Genomic DNA, 22,858 nt, shown 5'->3' with positions numbered 1-22,858 from the left:
GCCTCTTCTCCTGTGTAACTGGCCAAAGGATAAGAGGAAATGGCTTCAAGTTGTGCCAGGGGAGATTCAGGTTGGACATTTGGAAAAATTTATTCTCTGTGAGAGTACTTAGATGCTGGAATGGGCTGCCCAGGGAGATAGATGGTGGAGTCACTATCCCTGGAGGTGCTATGAAATATTTAGATGTTGTACTAAGGGATAAGGTTTAGTGGGGAAATATGGGTAGGTATTAAGTAGATGATTGGACTGGGTGATTTTGGAGATCCCTTCCAACACTGGTGATTCTATGACTATATTATTCCCACTACTGAAGAATAGCAAGAGAAGTATATAACACCAATATGTGAATGATTAATGTAAAGCCTATAATGGAAAAAAAAAATCAGAATATTTTTCAGAATAGTTCACCAAAAAAAAAAAAAAAAAAAAAAATCCCACCATTTTCTGTGTTTCAGATATGAGTACCAGTCAGACAAGTTACTGCAAAGGGACTCAAATGATCCCCAGAACCTGAAGTATATAGAGAGTCAAGCATTGTTCTTAAAGTCAGCTAAAGTGATCCTTGCCTTTTATAGTGTTCAGTTTAAAAGAACAAGCAAGACTACAATGTATATATTTATTCAGGAAGTATAAAAGGTTTTATATAGGCATCCTGAGCGGAAGGCTATTCTCTATTTTCCACAGACCATAAGATAGTAAGCCATCCAGTGAAATAAATTGCTTGTTTATTTAAAAACTCTCCCACCAAAAGCAGCACTTAAAATATTTTAATATATATTGACATGCAATCAGCATTAGGACTACTGGTAAAAAATAGCTTGGGAGCTGCAGCCCCATACAGTATGTACCTCTATGAGACAACAGCAGCGGCTGCTTTTGACCCACTTCCTGAAATGAAGAAGAGCTTTATTGTGCACAGAAGCATCAATCCAGCTTCTCTCTGTACATCAAAGCACCTTCCATACCTGTATAGAAATAAAATACCACCAAGCAGTATTTTCTGTCCACCTCAAAATGAAGAATTATATCCATATTTTCCCATTACTTTCTTCAATATATATGTGTATGCAGTTATCAGAGGGAGATTGACTCATTCCATTCTCGTGGAAGAAAACTATGACAACTTACACTGCAGCCAACTCTTGCTGTTTTGGAGTATGTGTGGATAACAGAATCACAGAATCACAGAATTGTAGGGGTTGGAAGGGACCTCCAGGGATCGTAGAGTTCAACCCCCCTGCCAAAGCAGGTTCCCTACACCAGGTCGCACAGGTAGGCATCCAGCAGGTCTTGAACACCTCCAGAGAAGGAGACTCCACCACCTCCCTGGGCAGCCTGTTCCAGTGCTCCGTCACCTCACTGTAAAGAAGTTCTTGCGCACATTTGTGCGGAACTTCCTGTGCTGCAGTTTCCAGCCGTTTCCCCTTGTCCTGTCTCCACTCACCACTGAAAAGAGTCCGGCCTCGCCATTCTGGCCCCCACACCTTAGATATTTATAGACCTGGATCAGGTCCCCTCTCAGCCTTCTTTTTTCAAGGCTGAACAGACCCAGTTCACTCAGCCTTTCCTCATAGGAGAGATGCTCCAGGCCCTTCACCATCTTTGTGGCCCTCCGCTGGACTCTTTCCAAGAGATCTCTGTCTTTTTTGTACTGGGGAGCCCAGAACCAAATCTGAATGACAGGTATTGAGTCTACTGTTAATAAGAATTTGAATTTGAATTCATATTGATGTAACTAGAACCTGACTTAGCCAAGAAGTTTGCTTTCCTCTCCATAAAGCTGTCATAAAGTAATTCAGGTTGCAAGGGCCCTCTAGAGATCACTTGCAATGCTGCTAAAAGCAGGACCAATTTTGATCAGGCCGCCTTGTCTGATACTGTTATTGAATATCTCAGAGGAACCTCCCTGCCAGAACAAACTCTCTCCAGAAGCCAGAAAAATTCAGGACTAAAATATAATGAAAGTAAAAAATCCATTACTAATAATCTTGGTTACATTAATGGCTACCTGGCTCATGTCTAATTGTCTGAATTTGTTTCATATGGTCAGACATGACAAGGTTAATTCAGTGATTGTCACATAGAACAAATCAGATATATCTGACTGAAGAAAATGTGTGAAAGTAAATTTCAGAGATCCCAGGAGTAAAAAGATGGTATGCCAAAGTCAAGCAGCTAATCAGACTACATATCCTAAGGTATACGAATAAATCAGATTGCCATGAGTGCTCCTAATGAGGGATTGTTTGTGCAAATTTTACCTTTACTGTCTTCAGCTAGTATTCAGCAATTGAATAATTGCCATGTTGCTCCCAATGGAATATGCAAAGTAGTCAGAAATACAGCAATTTTTAAACATCTCTGTATTCTTTAAGTGATAGAGAAATGGCAATTTCAAATATATACTGTAACTCTTTTGTTACATGAACTGTAGGATTTGTCTAGATTAATTGCTGTTCAAAATAGATATATCTCCAGGGGAAAAAAAAAAAAAAAAAAAAAAAAGATATTTACACTACTTTACTAGCCATGTTCTTCTAGTAGTTATTTTTTTCTCCCTGTGAAGCTTAAGTTTACCCTTAATCTAAAAGTTTACTTTAATTTTCGATGGCTGAATTTTGTTTCTGCTTCTACTGCTAGATTACAGAGCCATTGTGATTGTATTTTTATTGTGTATCAGTTCATTAGTAAGCTTTCACTTGTTGAGCTAAGAAAAATTCAGTTTTTTAGACTGCACACTGGTTTTCTATTCAGTCCTCCAAATCCTCTTCAATTTAACATCCTTGTTAACTTGAAGGCCACAGAAAATAAGGTAAAGAGGTAGGACAGGCACCAGAGACCAACAATCTTTAATATCTTCATCAATGACACTGACAGTAGGATTGAATGCACCTTCAGCAAGTCTGTGGATGACACCAAACTGAGTAGTACTGCTGACAAGCCTGAGGGATGGGATGCTGTTCAGAGAAATCTAGATAGGTTCAAGCAGTGGCCCAGAAGAACCTCATGAAGTTCAACAAATACCAGTGCAAGGCCTTACACCTGGGTGGAGGCAATCCCCACTATCAGTGCAAGCTGGGGGATGGAAGTCTAGAGCTCAGCCCTCTTGAAAAGGACCTAAGGGTACTGGAAAGCTGGTTATGAGACAGCAGTGTGCTCTTGCAGCCCAGTAAAGCCAACCATGTCTTGAAATGACTCAAAAGAAGCATGCTCAGAAGAGAGAGGAAGATGATTCTGCCCTTCTACTCTGTGCTGGTGAGACTTCACTGGCCATTAATGATCCCTTCCAAACCAAATTATTCTATGATAAATGATAATTATATTTCTGTATATATCATATTTGTAGATGCTGAAGACCTTAGATATCTAACTCAAAGTACTCTTGACTAACAATCAGTAGCAATATAGAAGATTAGAAACCTACAAACCTGCAAAAAACCTACATAAGAGTAGATGCAGTAGCAGTTTTATAAATCAATCCATAAATGCTTAGATGTATTTTCATTGCAAGAAGAAATTTAAAGAGCCAAATCAAAAATATCATCTTTGCAGTCAATATAATTCAAACACTGAAATTTGTAAATCATTTATTATAGTCTTTCTTCTATAGACTACGCCTAATGTGGGAAAGGTATTTCTATTTATGGTAATTTGTAGCATCAGGCAGATAAAAACAGTAAATGCAGTGTTACTTCCTAGGTAGGTACTTTACTTCTAGGCTACGTCTGAAATACAAAAAAAAAAAAAAAAAAAGTAATTATTTCAATTTTAATTTCAAGTACGTAAATCTTTCCCAACCTGAATGGGCATTGTGTACCTCAGATAACTTATATGAATGTTGCAGATGATACCTATGTGAGGCAAAACAACACGTGAATACGAATTCAATTTATTCATTATTGCATTTCCTATGGATAATAAACTTGAACCATAGAATTATTTAGGTTGGAAAAGACCTTCGAGATCATGAAGTCTGACCGACCATCAACCTGATCCACTGAGTTTCATCACACTTCAGTGCCACAACCACATTTCTCTTAGTACCTCCAGAGATGTGGACTCTGCCACTTCCATGGCAGGGCTGTTCCAATGCCCAGTACCTTCTCCATTAAGAAACTACTTAATATCCAAGATAAACCTCCCATAGCACAACTAGATTTCACTTGAAACAAATTGACCACCTGATAGATAGCACATATTTAGGCAGTATAAAGGTAGATTTTAGAATAAACTGAAGCAGAAAAGCAGAATCCTCTGTGGAATCAAAACCACTTAAAGAGTGAAGATTTTGTTTTTAGCTTAGGCTGTACTGACCTACTTCGCATGCATTTTCATAGCAATTACAGACATACCGTTAGTCTGCTTAAAAAATATCAGTCACAATTATGATTGAGAAACAGTGTCTGCTCAAGCAGAAGAAAGATTTTTAAGATCATTAATAGAGCTATACAATGAACATCATTTACAGATTCTTCTGTTGCTAAAAATCACACAAACAGTATTTCTTGCTTTTAGAAAGCTGCTGGCTTTTTTTTTTTTTCCGCCATCAATGCCTGATTCACTTCCCTTGGCTGTTTTTCATTAACAGAGATAAGAATAAACAAGAACATATAAGCACTGTACTAAAAACTCCATCAAATTTCAGGGAAAAGTAGCATTAAAACAAAAATTGCAAAGAAACAAAAAAAGGAATAAAATTTGGCAGCCTGGAATAACTGAAAGTAAATGGCCAAATACTGTCTTCATCACTACACACTGTCATAGAATGCTAGTCTCAAAACTGATAAAATCAGAAGAATTCTTTGTAACTGATCTAGAAAGCTTCACTACTTGTAAATAGGAATGATTTGGTATTTTACTAATTTGCAAATATTTTTCTCTATGAAGCCAAAGGAATGCAAAGCATGTTTATTATAAGGCTGCAAACGAGTTATTGAATGTACAAAAAACTGACATTAGGATTTTGTTATGTTACTATTTAGGACCATGTCAAAGGCTTTGCATAAGCCAGGCCCAGCATAAGAAAAATGTTGAACAGTTGGAGCAGGTCCAGAGGCAGGCCATGAAGATGATCACAGGAGTGGAGCACCTCTCTTATGAAGAAAGGATGAAAGAGCTGGCTTTGTTCAATTTGGAGAAGAGAAACCTGGAAAAGAATCCAGGGAGACCTCACTGTAACCTTGCAGTACTTGAGGGGATCTTGCAAGCAGAAGTGGGACTGACTTTTTACACGGTTTGATATTGATAGGACAAGGACAGTGGTTTCAAACTGAAACAGGAGAGAATTGGGCTAGATGTTAGGAAGAAATTTTTTACTCAAAGGGTGGTGAGGCACAGGAACAGGTTGCCCAAAGAAGTGGATGCTCACACATGGAGGCATTCAAGGCCAGTCTGAATGGGACAACTGTATCTAGTGGATGGCAAACATGCCCACAGCAGGGGCTTGTAACTAGAGGACTAAGGACTAGAGGTCCTTTGCAATGTAAGCCATTCTATGATTCTATGATTTCAGGAAACATTTTATTTAAATCAACTAACTTACCTCCAATGCTGTAAAAGCTGGAATTGCAGTGAAGTTTTCTCCCCAGTAATTGTGGGATAACTTTATATACCACTTTAATGTCCTTCTTATAAGGTTTTTTAAAAATATGTTTCTTTTCATGTTACTTCTCTGATAGAAAATTAATTTAAGTAAGTAAAAGTTTCCACAGATTTCAGGCCTGGATGTTTTCCATGTCGCTTCCTTTTCTATTCTTTTGCTCCCTCTGTTATGTAAATATTTCCCAAAAGGAAATGCATGGACACATTATATGGACATGAACAATTATCAATACAGAAACATTTTGTATGAAGAGCTTTTTGCATAAAAATAATCATTTTTGTTTTCACTTTGGCAACATATATATAACATACATAAAATTCCATTATAGCACAGTTTTCTAAACATGGGCATATAAAACTGTTTGATATTATTAAACTATCTTTTTTTTTTTTTTTTTTTTTTTTTAATTTATTCCAAAAGATATTACTTTGGAATTCTATTCTGGAAAAAAAAAAAAAAAAAAAAAAAAAAAGCTTAATTCTCCTTTGGATCTAGTATCCCTTGTTTTAAACATCTTTTGTTTTTTGTATATTTCATAGAACTTTGAATAAAATATACAGAAAGACCTTTGTGTGGAATGCAGTCCTAATAACTTGCAGTAAGCGCTGCTGGTGTTTGTATTTTGTAGGATATAGTGCTTAAAGATTTGCCTTCTGCACTGGGATTGCTATGATATTATTCTAGATTTCAGAACACTTAATGTCTTTTGTTCAGCTGGCTTTGATTTTTTTTACAAGTATTCCAGTTTGCCTTTTACAGTGAATGAGAGATCTTTTTCTGAGATTTTTTTTTTGTTAGAAGATGTATATGCTTTGAATGAATTACGGAGATTTTTATGAGTAAATCAAAAATTAAAAGAGATGTGATTTTTTCAATGTTGCCTTTGCACATGCTACCAGACTTCATATAACCAGCAGTGAAACAGGAAAAGAAAAACCACTTGAGTGCTTATTTGTATTAGCAAATTTTCATAGCTAGTAATGATCATGAGCTAGGATTTTCCATATTTCCCATGCTCCATTTTGGATGAAACAATAATCTTTCATTTGTACACCATAAAGGAAAACTGTAGGCAAAAACAAGCAACAAAGATGGCAATAGGAGAGAAAAATGGCAGCAGAATTCTGAGAATATGGCTGAATAAAAACTGTCATAAAATCTCCAAATGTAAGTGTTACCACCTAAGACATGAGTCACAGTAATAAAAAATTGTTATAATATTAAATAAATAATGGGGATGATTGAGGTCTCATAGTAAAGAAAATTCTAATAAATAGCAAGTATTTAAGTGGAAATCATTTTCCAAGAAGAAATTTTCTAAGGAGCACCTGTTTCATTACAATGTGTTCTGCAGTAATGATTTAATAATTTAGAAGAGAAAGCACCAGTTACTGAATTACCAATAGAACATCTTACTCAACATACTGTAACAGTTCGTCATTCAGCCTTGACCCAGTTTGCTCATGAGAGCTAATGGAACAATAATTTAAATGACTTAATCTAAAGACAATTTTTTGTATACAAAATGGCTTTTCTGTCAACGGATATTTGTACTTTAAAGAAATTCAGTCATCAGTATAAGCACAATGGGTAGCAAATACTGTGATAAAGAGGTCCAATAATTTACATCAGAGTATCTTTTTTCAGTTAGCTCTAGTTTTAGCAGAATAAGTATTTGTAACTTACTCTCTCAGAGATACAGAAGTACATATACTGAAAAATTGATAGAATGTGTTGAATAAGGACAGAAAAAGAAACTTGTGTTTAGGAGACTGGAAGTGGGAATTGTGAGTCAGAGAAAATGAATGTGAGGAAGCAGTGTGAGCATAAGGAGTCTAAAAAAGAGATAGAAAGATATTACTATCCTTTTTAGTCAAATAGATGCTTTCATTAAGTAAGGAAACCACAAATGAGATTAGAGGCTTAATCAATAGTATGATATGGATCAGAAACCAGAGAGAGGATTGAGATATGACTTATACAAAGACTGAGAAAAAGATCTGTAAGAGTGATTAACAGGCAAGTGATCAGTTCTGACTCTACTAAATGCTTTGTAAGAGCAACTCCTTGTGAGCTCACATAGAGCTCTTCAAAGTACTGGATATTTTGTAATAATCTCTCATGTTTTAGCTTTCCATTTATAAAAAAAGAGATAACCACCCATTTCACAGGGATGTTGTAAAAATAAATGTATTAATGTTCATAAAGCTCTTGGATGCGGTAATAATGACCACTAGGAAAAGTTTCTGAGGAAATTAATTTTGTCTTCAGAGTATGCTTAAAATAGTCTGAATTAATGAAGGGGAGGACTGTGTACTCAATGAAGAGAACAGAAAACTGATCAGCAAGTGGAAATTTTTCTGTGACCTGAAAGAGTCTAAGGGTTCTCATGTTAAAAATAAAAGAAAAAAGAAAAAAGTCACTGTGTCAAAAATCTATGCCTTAGAATCATAGAATGAACTGTAGAATCACAGAATAGTTTAGAATGGAAGATATCTTAAACCAGACATGTTCAACCCACAAACCGCAGACCACGTGTGTCCCAGCACAGTTCACAATATGGCCCACCTACATCTTGCACCCTCATGGCAGTGGCTCTGTCTCACAGAGGGGCCTGGTCTGGCCCTGAGCATGCAACTGTCACTTAGCACCAGCTGTACATCAATGTACTGCTAACCTCATCTGGGATGAGAAAGCATTGAAAGGGTGCTGGAAGGATGCAGGTCAGTGCAGTACTAATTCTATTTACAGCAAATAAGTTTATGGATTTTGAATTTTACACTGCCCTAAACAAGCTCTGTGAGCAGCAAAAAATATGCAGCTGTACTTTCCATTTTGATAAAGAAATCTGAGAATAGGTTTCAAGACTGAAAAAAAAAATCTTTTTTTTTTTTTTTTTTTGTTTATTTGCATCTCCACTTTCAGTCAACATAAATACATTATTTAAATATTTTCAAATGGAATGTATGGAGTTGCAATCAAAAACCCAGTGAAATCTCTTTACCAGATATTTATATCCTCTCTCTAACCGGAGAAGTATATCCCTCACTTCACAGTCATGCCTCACTCATTTTCTGGCAGTACATACATTTGTGAACAACTGTTTTCAAGGATAAAGCAAAGAAATAGGAAAATTTAATCAGACATCCCTGACAAACATCCTGAAAACTAACTGAGAATAGTAACCACTTCCATTGAGCCAAACTGATGCATTCGTTTAATAAAAACAAGGTCAAATATCCCATTAGTTTCATGTTTTTGTTGGTCTCTTTTTTGTGTGTTTTAATAAAAAAAAAACATTAAAAGTTAAAATAAGGTTTATTACTTAAATATATTAGCTGTAACATATACATTTTTATGAGGGCTCCTCCAAATTTAATGCCTGCTGTTTTATGATGTTGGCCTACAATGTCAGAGGCTGATGTTGGCAGTATGGCAGTAGAGGCTGAACCTTCCAGCCGTATTCCATTCCATTTTCTTGTCGTTTGACAGATGGCAGCAGAGTGACAGTCTGACAAATGACGCCTGACATGGAAGTGTGTATGAAATGAAGGTGTGGAATTGAATTCCTCCATGCAGAAAACATTGCACTCTCTGACATTCATCTATGTTTGCTGAACCTTTATGGAGATCAGCCAATGGATATGAATGTATTGAGATAGTGGGTGGTACATTGTCAGTGTATCAGTGCAGATTGTTACCAGTGCAGCACACAGGTTCTTGTTCATCTCTGGTAAAAATGCTTGGCTCATGGCGGTGACTGTGTTGAAAAAAAGTGTTCTGTAGCTGAGAATTTGCTCTATGAAAGAGTGTTTTCCTGGAAATAAATTGGATGCATTACCTTCAGTGCAACCTTCATAGATGCAGCCCTAGACAATTCCTCTTCACTCAGCATGGCCCAGACAACCCAAAAGGTTAGACTCTCAAACTTTAAACCAACTACCCTCCATAGACAGGAATCTTCCACTAGATAAGATTGTAGAACTCGTGTATAAAAAAAGTAAGTTCAGAAATTGTAATTGCCCCATCTGTTAACTTTTGGATGTCTGACCTTGGAACTCTAATAAAATTCAGTGTAATATTTAATGTGTATTTAAACAGTGTTATAAGTTTCAGTCTTTTATGCATTATCTTTTAATTAGTATGGTGTATGGAGTATGGGTAGGTGGGTGGGCTCATGATTTACATATTTATAGGATCCCGAGGGTATTTTTACATTTTTCCATGCTTGGTGAAACATAGGGCTGAAACCTAATTAAAGTTTTCTTTAATTGCTTAGTTGTGTGTGTGTGTTTGCATATGGAGTAAGGTTATAATATGCTTTATAGACTGAATTCACCCCCTTTTATATATGCAGCATGTTGGATGAAATCAAATTTTGAAAGATGTTTTTATAATCAGTGAAGAGGAAATAAGGAACTTCTGTTTCCTGTCTTGCATTTACTCAAGTTCAGTAATTTAAGACTGTTAGGAGACTTGCCAATCATCACATCATCATACAGTGGTCATCAAAGTATACTTCTTATGTCATTGTTATAAATGGAGAGAAACTATGCTAAATGCTTGATTTGATTTCATTCTTGATTTGTGACAATAAGAAGTGATAAGCAAAATGGCTGTGATATTGCCATGTTCAATGAGAAAGTGTAAAAAGAAAGTGCATAGTTGTTTTGACTGAGAATCTAACTTCTGTGTTGAAAATAATTTCCACTTTTGTAGCATTAGATAAGTTTATCAAGGTGATTTGAACATTAATGAAAATAACCTGAAGAACTCAAGACAAATTGGCCCAGGAAAAGCACTCTGTTCTGAAATTATGTCACTGAAGTACTAAACGATATTAATAGACTTCATGGATGTTTCAAGTAGCTGTATTTTACTATTTTAGATCAATGGATTTACATTTGCTGTTCCTGACTTCTGCCATCTCCAAACTTAAACGCATAACATTCCATTTCAGGAATCTCATGCCTTGTGTAGAGTCAGCAACATAAGTTATTCTGTTCTTAAGGAACCCCAAAAGGTATTCTTTCCCTATTCATTCTTTATTAAACCTTCTGAAAAGCGTATCTGTATTTCTTTTAATATCCTTGTCAGTCTAACTCAGTGTGACTTTTGGTAATTCTCAGTTTATGTCTCACAGGTTATCAAAAGTGACTCAATTGCTTTTATATTCAATGCCATTCCTGAGCAGGTCAGAATAAATGCCCTGTCATCTTCTTCTTCATTCTCAGTGTCGTGGTTTCTTCCTTGTCCTATCACTAACATCAGCATACATGAGTTTGTGAAGTTTGTGAACAAAAGAGTAACAGAAAACTCCATCAGAAAAGTTTATTTCTTGGCCAGATCAGGGTCCTGATCCATTTCCTAAGGAAATGACAATACAGCTATGTCAGGATAAGGAAAAGAGCATGCCCTACTGGCATTACAAAAACCATGCAAGAAATTTAAGTCAAATTAAACCTTTAATTTGAAAGAATGGAATGTACTGATCATCACGGTCTGCAACACCTTAAGATTGTTAAGTAGAGAGAAGATATGATAATTGCCAAAAGTCAGTGCAAGTTAGAACTTGCAAAGGGACTTAGCATAGAATTCTCCTTCAGCCTTTCAAAATTTCTTCCATTTAATAATGCTACTTTTAATTATTGTCATTCATATTAAAATGCCAAGGCTAATAGTTCATTTGTGTGATAGATTAGACTGTGAAAGATAGGTAAGTAGGTTATAGGCAGGTTAAACATGAGCCTTCCAGTCACGCAGAGAAATGCATGATGCTAAAACAAGAAGTCAGTAGATGTACTATGCATCTTTAAATGATTGCTGTAATTACATTTCAAACTGTGTTTCCCTACATGACTGATTCCTATTAGTACTTCCACAGAACAAAAAGTATAAAATGTATTGTTTAAAGCACATTGTGCAACTTTAAGACTGTGAAGATCTTAAACCTCAGAATACTTTTTTGGCATCAAAACTTATGTAGCAATAAATGAACCTGACAGGATTAATAAATCTCATTTCCATTTGAAATAATGATAACTTTTTGGTGTTTGATAGATACCAGGATCAATGAATTTATGCCTGTGAGCTATTCAAATGGAATGAGATAATAAATGCTCAATGGAGTACAACCAGAATTGATATCCTTTCCTGAAGCTAGTAACCCATTACAATGAAAATCAAATTTGCACTATATTGATGTGTAATCCATAATTAGGCACCTGACCTCAACTTTTCAAGCTGCCTTCATTCTGATACTACCCTGCAAAAGAATGAAAACTTCTGAGTTGTTGCTTTAGAGTTTTCTGGGATTTGACTCTCAGCTTTGTCAAAACACCCTTCTGAAATGAAGTAATGTGTGATTTCACCACAGAAAGTCAAACAGATGTAGTGAAGGAAAGAGTTATCTATTAGCAAGTACAGATGCAGAGTACCACCTTCATTAAAGAGAACAAGGGTAGCCTCACTTCATAGCCTATTTCTGGAAAACAATGCAAGTTAGTACTGCCTTCTTATATTTTTGATTGCCACCTTACCACATGACTTAATGTCTATCTGGGATTCTTCAAACTAAATCTCTATCTTAAAATGCCTATCCACAGTGTTCAAGATGCAGATTGAGAATTAAGGAGGGATGACAAAGTATAAACCAAAATTTATGAGTAGATTTGTTTAATACTTTTATAGCATTATTTTTTTTCATAATTTTTTTCATGTAATAAAAGTCATAAAATGACATAAAATTGTATTTCACACATCTACAACATGGCTGATTCATATATAAAAATTTCAGTGTATACGTTTCCTTCAGTACACTAAGGTGTCTTGAATAAAGACTTTATTCAAGACATTTGAACTTTGCCTATACTAGCTGTGAAGCTTATCAAGAATTACACTTCCATGCTCGAATATGCTCACAGCATATTGTGATATGACCATAGCTTTCTCCAAGACAACCTTTGCAATATTTTTTGGGTGTTAACTAAAGTGACTAGGGATCATTCCCAAAAAACAGTTTAGAAGTACCGTGTATCTTGGAAAACAGAAGACTTCAAAATCACAGATGTTGACCCTTCCGTTTGATTTGGTCTCAGTGCCAGGGATCCTTTAAACAATTCTGGAATGCCATTAGGAACTAATGTATGGAAGGAGAGTAGCAGAAGATACAGCTTTGTGTTTACTCCTGAAGTTTTCAGCAGATATCATTCTTGAACATATTTGAATTCTCTTGAATAAGGTTTGCTATCTGGCAATACCCACTATTGGTCTGTTAGGAAATTTAAACAAAAGATATGTAATATTCATTTTACCATTTCTTTTATAAAGACTGGATGCTTTTTTTCCCAGTTTAAGGTGACCTTTCAAGTGCTGATTTTATTGTATCTCTAGACTTGCTTTTAGGACCAGATGGACTCACCTCTGTAAACCAAGGTCAAACGCAATGTTTTGTCAGAGCCAAATTGATGAACTCATAAATACCTTTCCTGATGGATAAAAGTTGCAGTGAGTTTCTGTATTTTTGAGGCATGACATTTATTATTCTAAGCTATCTATTCACTTAAAAAAATAAAAGATCAATAAATGATTGGCATGTGGCTTAATTAATCCTGTCATGTTTCTGTCATAATGACAGTGAAGTAAAAAACCCACACACAGTTTGTTGCAGTCCTCACTTCAGAAATTTTCATATTGAACAACAAAAAATAATTCAAGCATGTGCTTAATTTTAAGCACATAGATCTTTCCATCAACCCCTCAAAGATTAAGCAAATATTTTAAGATAGGATATTTATGTAGGTCACTCTGAAAGTAATGCCACCTACTTATTTCCATGGAAACTACAGCAGATGCCAAGAGCACAATAGCACTATTTGGTAGAGTAAATTCTCAGCTACAAAGCATTACTTTTCTACATTTTCATTATCATTAGCTATGCATTTTTGCGAACACTGAACAAGAACCTGCATTCCATGCCTGCAAAAATCTGCACCAGTGGAGATTATCCACTGTCACAGTTGTCACTTAAGAAAACTTGTATTGCTGAGAAATTTCCTGGCAGCAGCAGCTTGGAATTACAGAGAGAAAATCCCAAAGTTTTATAGTGTAAACTTCAATTTTAGTTCTTTCTATTCCTAACTGACATGGTAACATTTGCCACATTGCTCTGTTGGCTTCAGCACAAAGCAGTGAACAGTGTGTATTACAGGATTAATAGGAATATTTTAAAAGAGAAAATAATGGTAAAAATATTCTAATTTATTTTCTCAATTCAGCTTGTTCTCATCTTTTTTTTTTTTTTTTTTTTTTTTTTTGCGTGTGTGTGTGTGTGTGTGTGTGTGTGTTAAACTTTGCATGATTTAGAAAGAAACCTTGATATCATAATGTGACCAAGCATTTTGTTAGTTTATATTCTGGAATTAATGCAAGACTTCAAGGATTCCCTCATTTCTAGTAGGCTGTAATTAAATTAAATCTTAAAAAATAAATTTTTAATAGGAAATCATGTAGGAAATCCAAAAAGAGATCCGGGGAGCATGATGTCAGGAAAGAAAACATGGGTCATTAAGCTTATTTCTTAGGAAGTTAAAGTTAGTCAACTGTCAGAAGTGTGCCATGATGAAATGTGTAGTGCATAGGCTATCTCCCCAGAAATCTCTTTATTTTTATGTCCATTGGATGGTTAACTTCTTATTCTGTACAAGACTGAAAAGTCACGGTAACTCACAAAAAAAAAGGGGGGCACAAATTTTATCAAATCAATATCTTTCTCTGTGGATTAAATTAGAACTAGACTCAATTAAAAACAAAACAACAAACAAACAAACAAACAAACAAACAAGCCAGCAAACAGCAATGAGAAGCAGGTTAATAAAATTTCAGTGAGAAGTTGCATAAACGGCAGATGAAAATCTTTCCTGTAACCCTTACTACCCACTAACCCTTCTCACTGTTTGTTTGTTTGTTTGTTTGTTTGTTTTTAACTGAAACTTTGATGCCAGACTTGGGAAAGATTGTAATAATTCATTGTGCAATCCACAGACAGAGAAAATTAGTTTTGTTCTGTGACTTAGTGGAATACAGAGATTGTAAGTACATCCTCTATTGTAATCAAAGTTGCAGTGCATTGCTCCAAAGAGAAGCTGGGCAACCTGACACACACACACACACACACACACACACAAAAAAAAAAAAAAAAAAAAAAAGCAGAGCTAAGAAACACTTTTTAGTTGAGGTACAGATATATAAAGCAATCGTTGATAAATTAACATTTAATTTTTATTTTCCCCTTTAGGTTACAGAGATTTCTAACAAGAGAAACCAGGGGAGATAGAGATAAAATAAAAATCATCTACCAATGTATAGGTGCTTAGTGTACAAGTTTTACTTCATAAAACTTTTACATTCTGTTTTTGTTTCATATCTTCAAGATATTTTCACTGTTATGCACATCTTTGAAGCTACTAGGTAATCAACAAATCTAAGTTTCTGCTTGCAGCAACTGCAAAATTGCAATGGTTGCTTTATTATTTGGCTGATGTTCTTGAGTTCATATGTGCAGTTTTTCTTAATGCAGATAAAATGACTAATTTATTTTCCCTTTTGTTACCATTGAATGCGGAATCTTAAAGATTTGCTTGGACCTGAATAAACTTTTCTGTAGAACTATTCACAGTCAACATTGCTAAATTCATTGATATAAAGAAGGATCATAGAACTCAGTAATTACTCCTCTAATGCTCTTGAATGAGTTTATTAGAATCTTGTTAAGAAAACTTTTAACATGAACTCTTCATTGAGATTGTGAAACATAAATGGCATTTGAAACTAAAGCAAATTGATAATTTACCTTTTGAACATCTTGCAGATTATCCTAACTGGCCAAAGGGTTACCCCAAAGAACATGCTGCCCTATGGAACTATAAAACTGGAGGATGTGGTTTAGGGGAAGCAGGCACTGACTGGGGACTGGATGGGAATCAGCTGGACTGTGGTAAGCAATTGTATTGTGCATCACTTGTTTTGTAAATACACAGATACCTATGCACACACAGACATAGGTCACACTGAAAGTATCCTATTTATTTTCATGGAAACTACAACATATACAAAGGCAAAATAACTTGACAGAGAAAATTCTCAGGTACAACACACTATTTTTAACATAGTCACCATCATTAGCTATGCATTTTTGCCAGCAATGAACAAGAGCATGCATGCCACACACGTAAAAATCTGTGCCAGTGGAGGCTACTTACTGTTGCCCTACTGTTGCTGGCACCATTACTGAAACACACCACCCACTGCCTTGCTGTGGTCTCACCCACTGTTTAGTCCCTATAAGCATTCAGCAAGCATGAATGAATGTTAATGTCTGCCATTTTTACTGTATGGAGGAATTCAGTTCCACATCTTTGCATCATTCTCACTTCCAAATCAGACACCATTTGTCAGTCTGCCCTCTGCTGTCATCCGTTGCATGACAACAACACAGAACAACTTAGCCTTGACTGCCACACCTCCAGCATCTGCTTCTGATATCAAAGGCTAACATAATAAAACAGAAGGCACTACTTTTGGAGCAGCTTTCACATATACATATGTGCATATATATTAATAAAATCATTACTGTTATGTTTTCCTTCCTTTTCTTTCAAGTAAATAATGTTTATCTCAACTCGTGAGTTAAATTCTTTTCTTTTACTGATTCTGTTCCCCATTCCACTTAGAGAGGAAAGTGAGTGAATGCCTATGTGTTGTTCCACTGCCTGCTGGGTTAAACCAAGACAGCTTTCCCTTTTCCTGAATAAAATTATACTGGAGACAAATGAAAATTCTGGCAAAAATCTGCTTTGATTTCTTCTTCACTTTTATTGCAACGTTTTTATTTTCTCCCTTTTCTTAGTTTCTTAACAAAGCATAACCTTGGGTAAAAGAAAACAGAGGAAAATAACAATTAAAAAAGAAAAAGGAAAAATAAAGTGGTAAAACTTTTGCTTAATTTAAAAATTTAGCAATTTTTTTCAGAACTTTAGATCAAACAGAGCTTTAGCTACACATAGCTGGTCTTTCTAGTTTGCTGCACAAAAATCACCAGTGACACAGGAAGCTACTTCACAGAATCAAAGGGACAGGAAGGGACCTCAAGAGGTTATCAAATCCAAAACCCCTGCTAAAGCAGGTACTCTACAACAGTTTGCACAGGTAGGCATTCATACAGATCATGAATATGTCCAGAAAAGGAAACTGCACAACCTCTCTGAGTAACCTGTTTCAGTTGCTCCATCATACTTACCGTAAAGATGTTCTTCCACATGTCAGTACAGAACTTCCTGTGTTCAAATTTTGGGCCATTACTCCTTATCCTACTGCTACACATCATTGAGAAGAGCCTGGCCTCATTAATTTGACTTCCACTTCTCTCAGATATTTCTAAACATTTATCAGATCCATTGTCAGTCTTCTTTTCCCTGCGCTGAACAAACCCAGGTTACTCAGCTTGTCCTGATATGGGACCTGCTCCATGAGTTTTATAAACATTGTGGCCCTCCCCTGGCCTCCTTCTAGGAGAAGCTTGTATTTCTTTGAACTGAGGAGTCCAGAACTGGACACAGTAATCTAAACGTGGCCTCACCAGGGCAGACTAGAGGGGGAGCATCACCTGCCTTGACCAGCTGGCCACACCCATTTTAGCACTCCCCATGATACCCCTGGCCTTCTTGGCTACAGGGTCAAACTGCTGGCTCATGGCTCAACCTGTTGTCCACCAGGACCTCCAAGTCCTTCTCACAGAGCTCCTCTTCTGCAGGTCATCCCATAATCTGTACTGATTCATGAGATTATTCCTCCCCAGTTGCAAGACCCTATACTTGCTCTTGTTAAATCTCATTAGGTTTTTCTCTGCCCAACTCTCTACTCTGTCCAGGTCTTGTTGAACTGTAGCAGAACCTCTGGTGTGTCAACCAATCCTTCCAGCTTTGTAACATCAGCAAATTTGAGGGTAGTGAAGAGAGGGTGGACTCTCTCTTCAACAAGGTTGTTGTTGAAGATGTTGAACAAGACCAGATGCAACACCAATGCCTTAGGAACACTGCTAATTACAGGCTTCCAACCTGACTCTGAGCTGCTGCTGTTGACAGTCCTCTGAACTCTGCCAGTTGAACAGTTCTCAAGCCACCTCACCATCTGCTTATCTATCCCACATTTTCTAAGTTTCATAACAAGGATGTTGTGGGAGACAGTGTCAAATGCCTTGCTGAAGTCAAGGTATACAGCATCCACTGCTCTCCCCCCATCTACACAACCAGCAATGACCTCGCTGAATGCTACCAGGTTGATCAAGTATGATTTCCCTTTGGTGAACCCATGTTGAGTACTCTTGATAAACTTTTTCAATTGCTTGGAGATGGCATCCATCTCCAAGGTTGTTTCATCACCTTTCCAGGGACAGAGGTGAGACTGACTGGCTTGTAGTTTCCTGGATCCTCCTTCTTACCTTTTTTGAAGACTGGAGTGACACTGGCTATTCTCGTCTTCAGGCACCATTCCCATGTGCTAGGACCTTTCAAAGATGATAGAGAGCCAATAGAAAGATGCCCAGGAGGTTGTCAAGTCTCCTTCTCTGCAGACATTCATGGTCCGCCTGGATGCCTACCTAAGCAACCTGGTCTAGGGAGTTTGCATTGGCAGGAGAAGTGGACTAGATGATCTCTAGAGGTCCCTTCCAGCCCCTACAATTCTGTGATTCTGTTCAGTAATCAGCTCTGTCAGTTCTCTCAGCACATATGGAGTGCATCCCATCAGGGCCCATAAATGTCTGCATTGATTTTGGCTAGATGCTCCCTGACTAGATCCACTTGACCAACGGAAAGTTTTCCTTTACCTAGACTTTCTCTGTTTCACCTTTTGGGTATAGGATTCCTGAAGGCTTGTCTTAGCAGTAAAGTCTGAAGCAACAAAGGCATTCAGAATCTTTGCCTTCTCACCATCCTCTGATACCAAGGCACTCAACTCACATATTAGGAGACCTACATTTTCCCTACTCTTCCTTTTACTGTTGTACTTCAAAATAAAACAAAACAAAGCAAAACAAAAACTTTCTTGTTTTCCTTTCTCTCCTTTGCAAGGTTTAATTCCAAGAAGTCCTTAGCCTTCCTCATGGTATCCCTACAGGCCTTGACGACATTCCTATACTCTTCCCAGGTGGACAGGCCCTTTTTCCATATCTCCTGAGCCTTCTTCTTTCCTTTCTGTCTATCCATAAGCTCCTTGCTGATCCATGCAGACCTCTTGCCACCTTTTCCAGATTTCTTACTCTAGGGATGCACCAATTCTGAACTTGGAAGAAGTGGTGTTTAAGCACCAACCAGCTCTTATGGGCCTCCTTACCTTCTAACACTCTACCATGAGATACTTCCAAGCAGATCTTTGAATAAATCAGAATTGGCTCTCCTGAAGTCCAGGGTATCAATTCCACTAATTGCTTTGCTTCTTCCACACAAGATCTTGAACATTCTTTTGAGCTGTATGTCATCTATTTTTATAACTAAAAGAATTACTCTTCAAGATGCAAGGACATAATTATTTTGCACATCAGTACAAAATAAGAGTTTAAGTAAAGTACATGTATTTTAGGGCAACTTCTCTTAAATGTTCTTATAAATGATCTGAATTGATTGCTTGAATGCACACCAAGTTTTTGGATAATACTAAATAAGCTTTTTGGATTATACTAAATACTGACTCCTTCAAGGATAGAGAGGACTTGTAAAGAAATCTTGACATCCATAATGATCATCCATCAAGACATCTGACGTCAGTAAAACTGTATGATACCCATTACTCTGTGAGTTGGGATTTTTCCTTACAAAATTTGTTTTTCAAAATAATCTTTTGTTTTACTGAAAATAACTGGGTACATGCACGCCTTCTGTTATTACTCTTATTCTCCTGGAGAAACAGGCAGGCTGTGGCTATCCTTTTTTCTGGGTAAAGAACTGGCTGGAGGGCTGGGCCCAGAGAGCAATGGGGAAATGGAGTTAAATCCTTCTGGCGACTGGTCATGAATGGTGTTCACAGGGATCAGTATCGGGGTCGAACCTGTTTAATATCTTAATTGATGACCTGGAGGAGTTCACTGAGTGCACCCTCAACAGATGACACCAAACTGGGAGGAAAAGTTGATCTTCCTGGAGGTAGAAAGGATGGAGTAGGATCTGGACAGGCTGAATCCCCCAGATAAGGCCAATAGTCCTCAACAGGACCAAATGCCAGGTTCTGCACTTTGGCCATAACAACCTCAGGCAATGCTACCTGCTGGGGCAGAATGGCTGGAAGACTGTGTGGAGGAAATGGACTTGGGGGTGTTGGTCAATGCTCAGCTGAACACAAGCCAGTAGTGTGTCCAGGTAAACAAGAAGGCCAATGGCATCCTGGCTTGTATCAGAAACCACTTGCAAACAGGAGCAGGGAGGTGACTGTTCCCCTGCACAGAACTCTGTTGAGGCCACACTTCAAGCACAGTGTTCAATTTTCACTACAAGAAAGACATTGAGGCCCTGGAGCATGTTCAGAGAAAGGCAACAAAGTTGGTGAGGGATCTGGAGTACAAGCCTTATGAGGGACAGCTGAGGGAAAATGGACTGTTTCAGTCTGGAGAAGAGAAGGCTTAGGGGAGATCTTATCACTCTCTACAACTACCTAAAAAGAGGTTATGATGTGGAGGAGTTCTGCCTCTTTTCCCCTGTAACTAGCAACAGGACTAGAGTGAAGCTGCATCAGGGGCGGTTCAGGTTAGATGTAAGGAAAAGTTTCTTCTCTGAAAGAGAGGTCATGTGCTCGAACAGGCTGTCCAGGGAGGTGGTTGAGTCCCCATCCCTAGAAATATTCAAGAAGCTGTCATGGTTTTATTGGTCATCAGTATTCCACACCATAACATCATGTAATGCACTGGGGGTGGGGTTTGATATCTGCTGAATGTTCGTCCGTAGGAGAAGAATTACATTTCTCCAGGAGGCTTTGCGGTCAGCAAGGGGATATAACTCCAAGCAAGGTCACCTGATCTCTTCTTCTTCGCCTGCTCTTCCTGTCTGCGCTTCGCTATCTGCGCTTCGCCGCCTGCGTTTCGCCGCCTGTGCTTTGCCATCTGCCCTTCGCCGTCTGTACTTCAGTCACTCAAATGGACTGCACTTCTCACCCCAGCATTGTGGTGAGGTCTATACAATTCAAACAGACTCTCTCTCTCTCTCATTGTATTTTACTAATACTATATTTAGTAAAATCATTTGTTCCACCTCAGATCAGTGCTATTGTTTTCAAGTATTTTGGGGTCCCCTGCTTCCCCTTTCCCAGAGGCGCGGATCCGCAGATCCCTCCGCCCTGCTGGTCACAGAACTGGGCCGGAGCAGCCCATAAACCGTTGACAGAAACATATGGATGTCATACTATAACATATGGTTAATGGGAAAATATTGGTGGTAGGTGGAATGTTGGATTAGACAATCTAGGCAGTCTTCACCAACCCTGGTGATTCTATGATTCTAATTAATAACACTAAAAAAAGACTGCATTTCAACTATACTGAAATTTTGTCTTACAGTATTTCATAAAAAATATGACATTTTGATAACTCTTGCATTTATATCAGAATAATGCTAACTAATCTTTGTTTGGACTGTCTCTGTCTTTCTGTATGGTTCTTCAGAGTTCCATGCTGTGAATGAAGAACACTGCTGAAACTAAAACCCATTCAATTTAATGTTTACAACATTATTCAAGATCATTTTTTAAAATTTATTTATTTTTTATTGCAATTATTCTAAAAAATATTAGTACTTTGCAAGCCAATGTAAACTTTATATTCCCCAAGAGCTCAGGAGGAAAGTGATCTATTGTTCACTTAAAGAAAATCTAGCTGAATGTTCTGGTCAAATGAAAGACAATGTCTTAGAAGATATTTTAAAGCTGGAATGACAGAGAAAAATGTCATTTATTTTTTTTTTAATCTTGTTTGCTACAACAAAGCTGTGGGAGCTATACTTCGGATAGCTATAATTTTACAGTACAGTGACATCAGTCACACTGTGAGTTGCTGCACAATACAAATACATACAAATATTGTTTCAACTGCAACATTTGAGTAATTTTGTTCTATTTTTGAAAGTGATAAAACTATTTCCGGTTGTACTGTGTAATGAGAGTAGAACTTCTACATATTAATACCTACCTCTATCTGATAATCATCAATTATAATTTATTGTGCATATCAAAATATTTCACGCTATACAAAAAAAAAAAAAAAAAAAAAAAAAAAAAAAGGAATTTTATTACTGCTCTAATATCTTGCTTTATAATAGGAAAAAAGAACATATGTAGTCTCCAAGAGGTGTGGAATTCAAACTGAGAGAGATTACAGTTGCTAGCATGCACATGCTATATTGCTTCAACTTTTAGACAGAAAAGCTTAATGCAGAAAGACAGAACTTCAGTATTGGAAGAGTATGGTAAACGGGTCTAGAACCTCAGGATGAAAGAATACTGACATCGAAAGAAGACATACATACTAGCTGTTGGAATTACAGAATAAAAGGAGTTCATAACGTGTTTAAATATTAGATTTGAGAAGTAAATAGTTGACATCTGAATGTTCACCAATATATACAGAAATTATCAAAATTGTAATCTCTTGAAGAAGGCTTTAAAAACAAAAATTTGCAGAACTTCAAGAGCTGAAGACAGAGTGTCATACAAGGTAGAAATTCAAATTCTTCCAATACACATTGAGCTTGAAATTGCCCTTGTGAAACATCTCCTCACAAATTTCTGAAATAAATTCAATTAATTATGACTTAATTCAGCTAGTTATGACTTTCTTTTTTAGAATTTTGTGTTTATGAAAGGTTCTTCTCTCACATAAGTTCCGCAACATTGTCTGAGCTCAGGTCTTCCCACTAGCATTCCTCCATTAAACTACTTTCATGAGATATCTTCACCACAATTCCCAAGTAAATGCTTCAACAAGGAGAAAATACATTCAGGTTACTGTGGCATAACAAATTTGACACCTCCAAAGGCAGGCGTGCAAACAAAAAAATTAACTCCTCTTCCACCCCATTCTTCATTCTCTCTCTTAAAAAAAAAATAAAAAAAACACCTTTTTTTTTTTTTTTTTTCTTGTGGTTGAAGAGTCAAAACAAAGAAAAAAACAACAAACAGATTTTAGCAGGATGTAATTAGAATGATAAAGGGCCCAGAAAG

At 36.9% G+C, this 22,858-nt stretch overlaps 1 protein-coding gene across 3 annotated transcripts in view; it reads right to left on the bottom strand.

Annotated features, from left to right (window-relative positions):
• The window catches only part of CNTN5 (contactin 5), a 579,795-nt gene that overhangs the window by 193,282 nt on the left and 363,655 nt on the right, over positions 1–22,858 (bottom strand). The gene's annotated exons all lie outside the window — the stretch shown is intronic.

Source organism: Tympanuchus pallidicinctus, unplaced genomic scaffold, assembly GCF_026119805.1.
Source record: "Tympanuchus pallidicinctus isolate F22 unplaced genomic scaffold, pur_lepc_1.0 scaffold11, whole genome shotgun sequence".
Lineage (NCBI taxonomy): Eukaryota > Metazoa > Chordata > Aves > Galliformes > Phasianidae > Tympanuchus > Tympanuchus pallidicinctus.
This window is presented reverse-complemented; position numbering and strand designations above follow the sequence as displayed.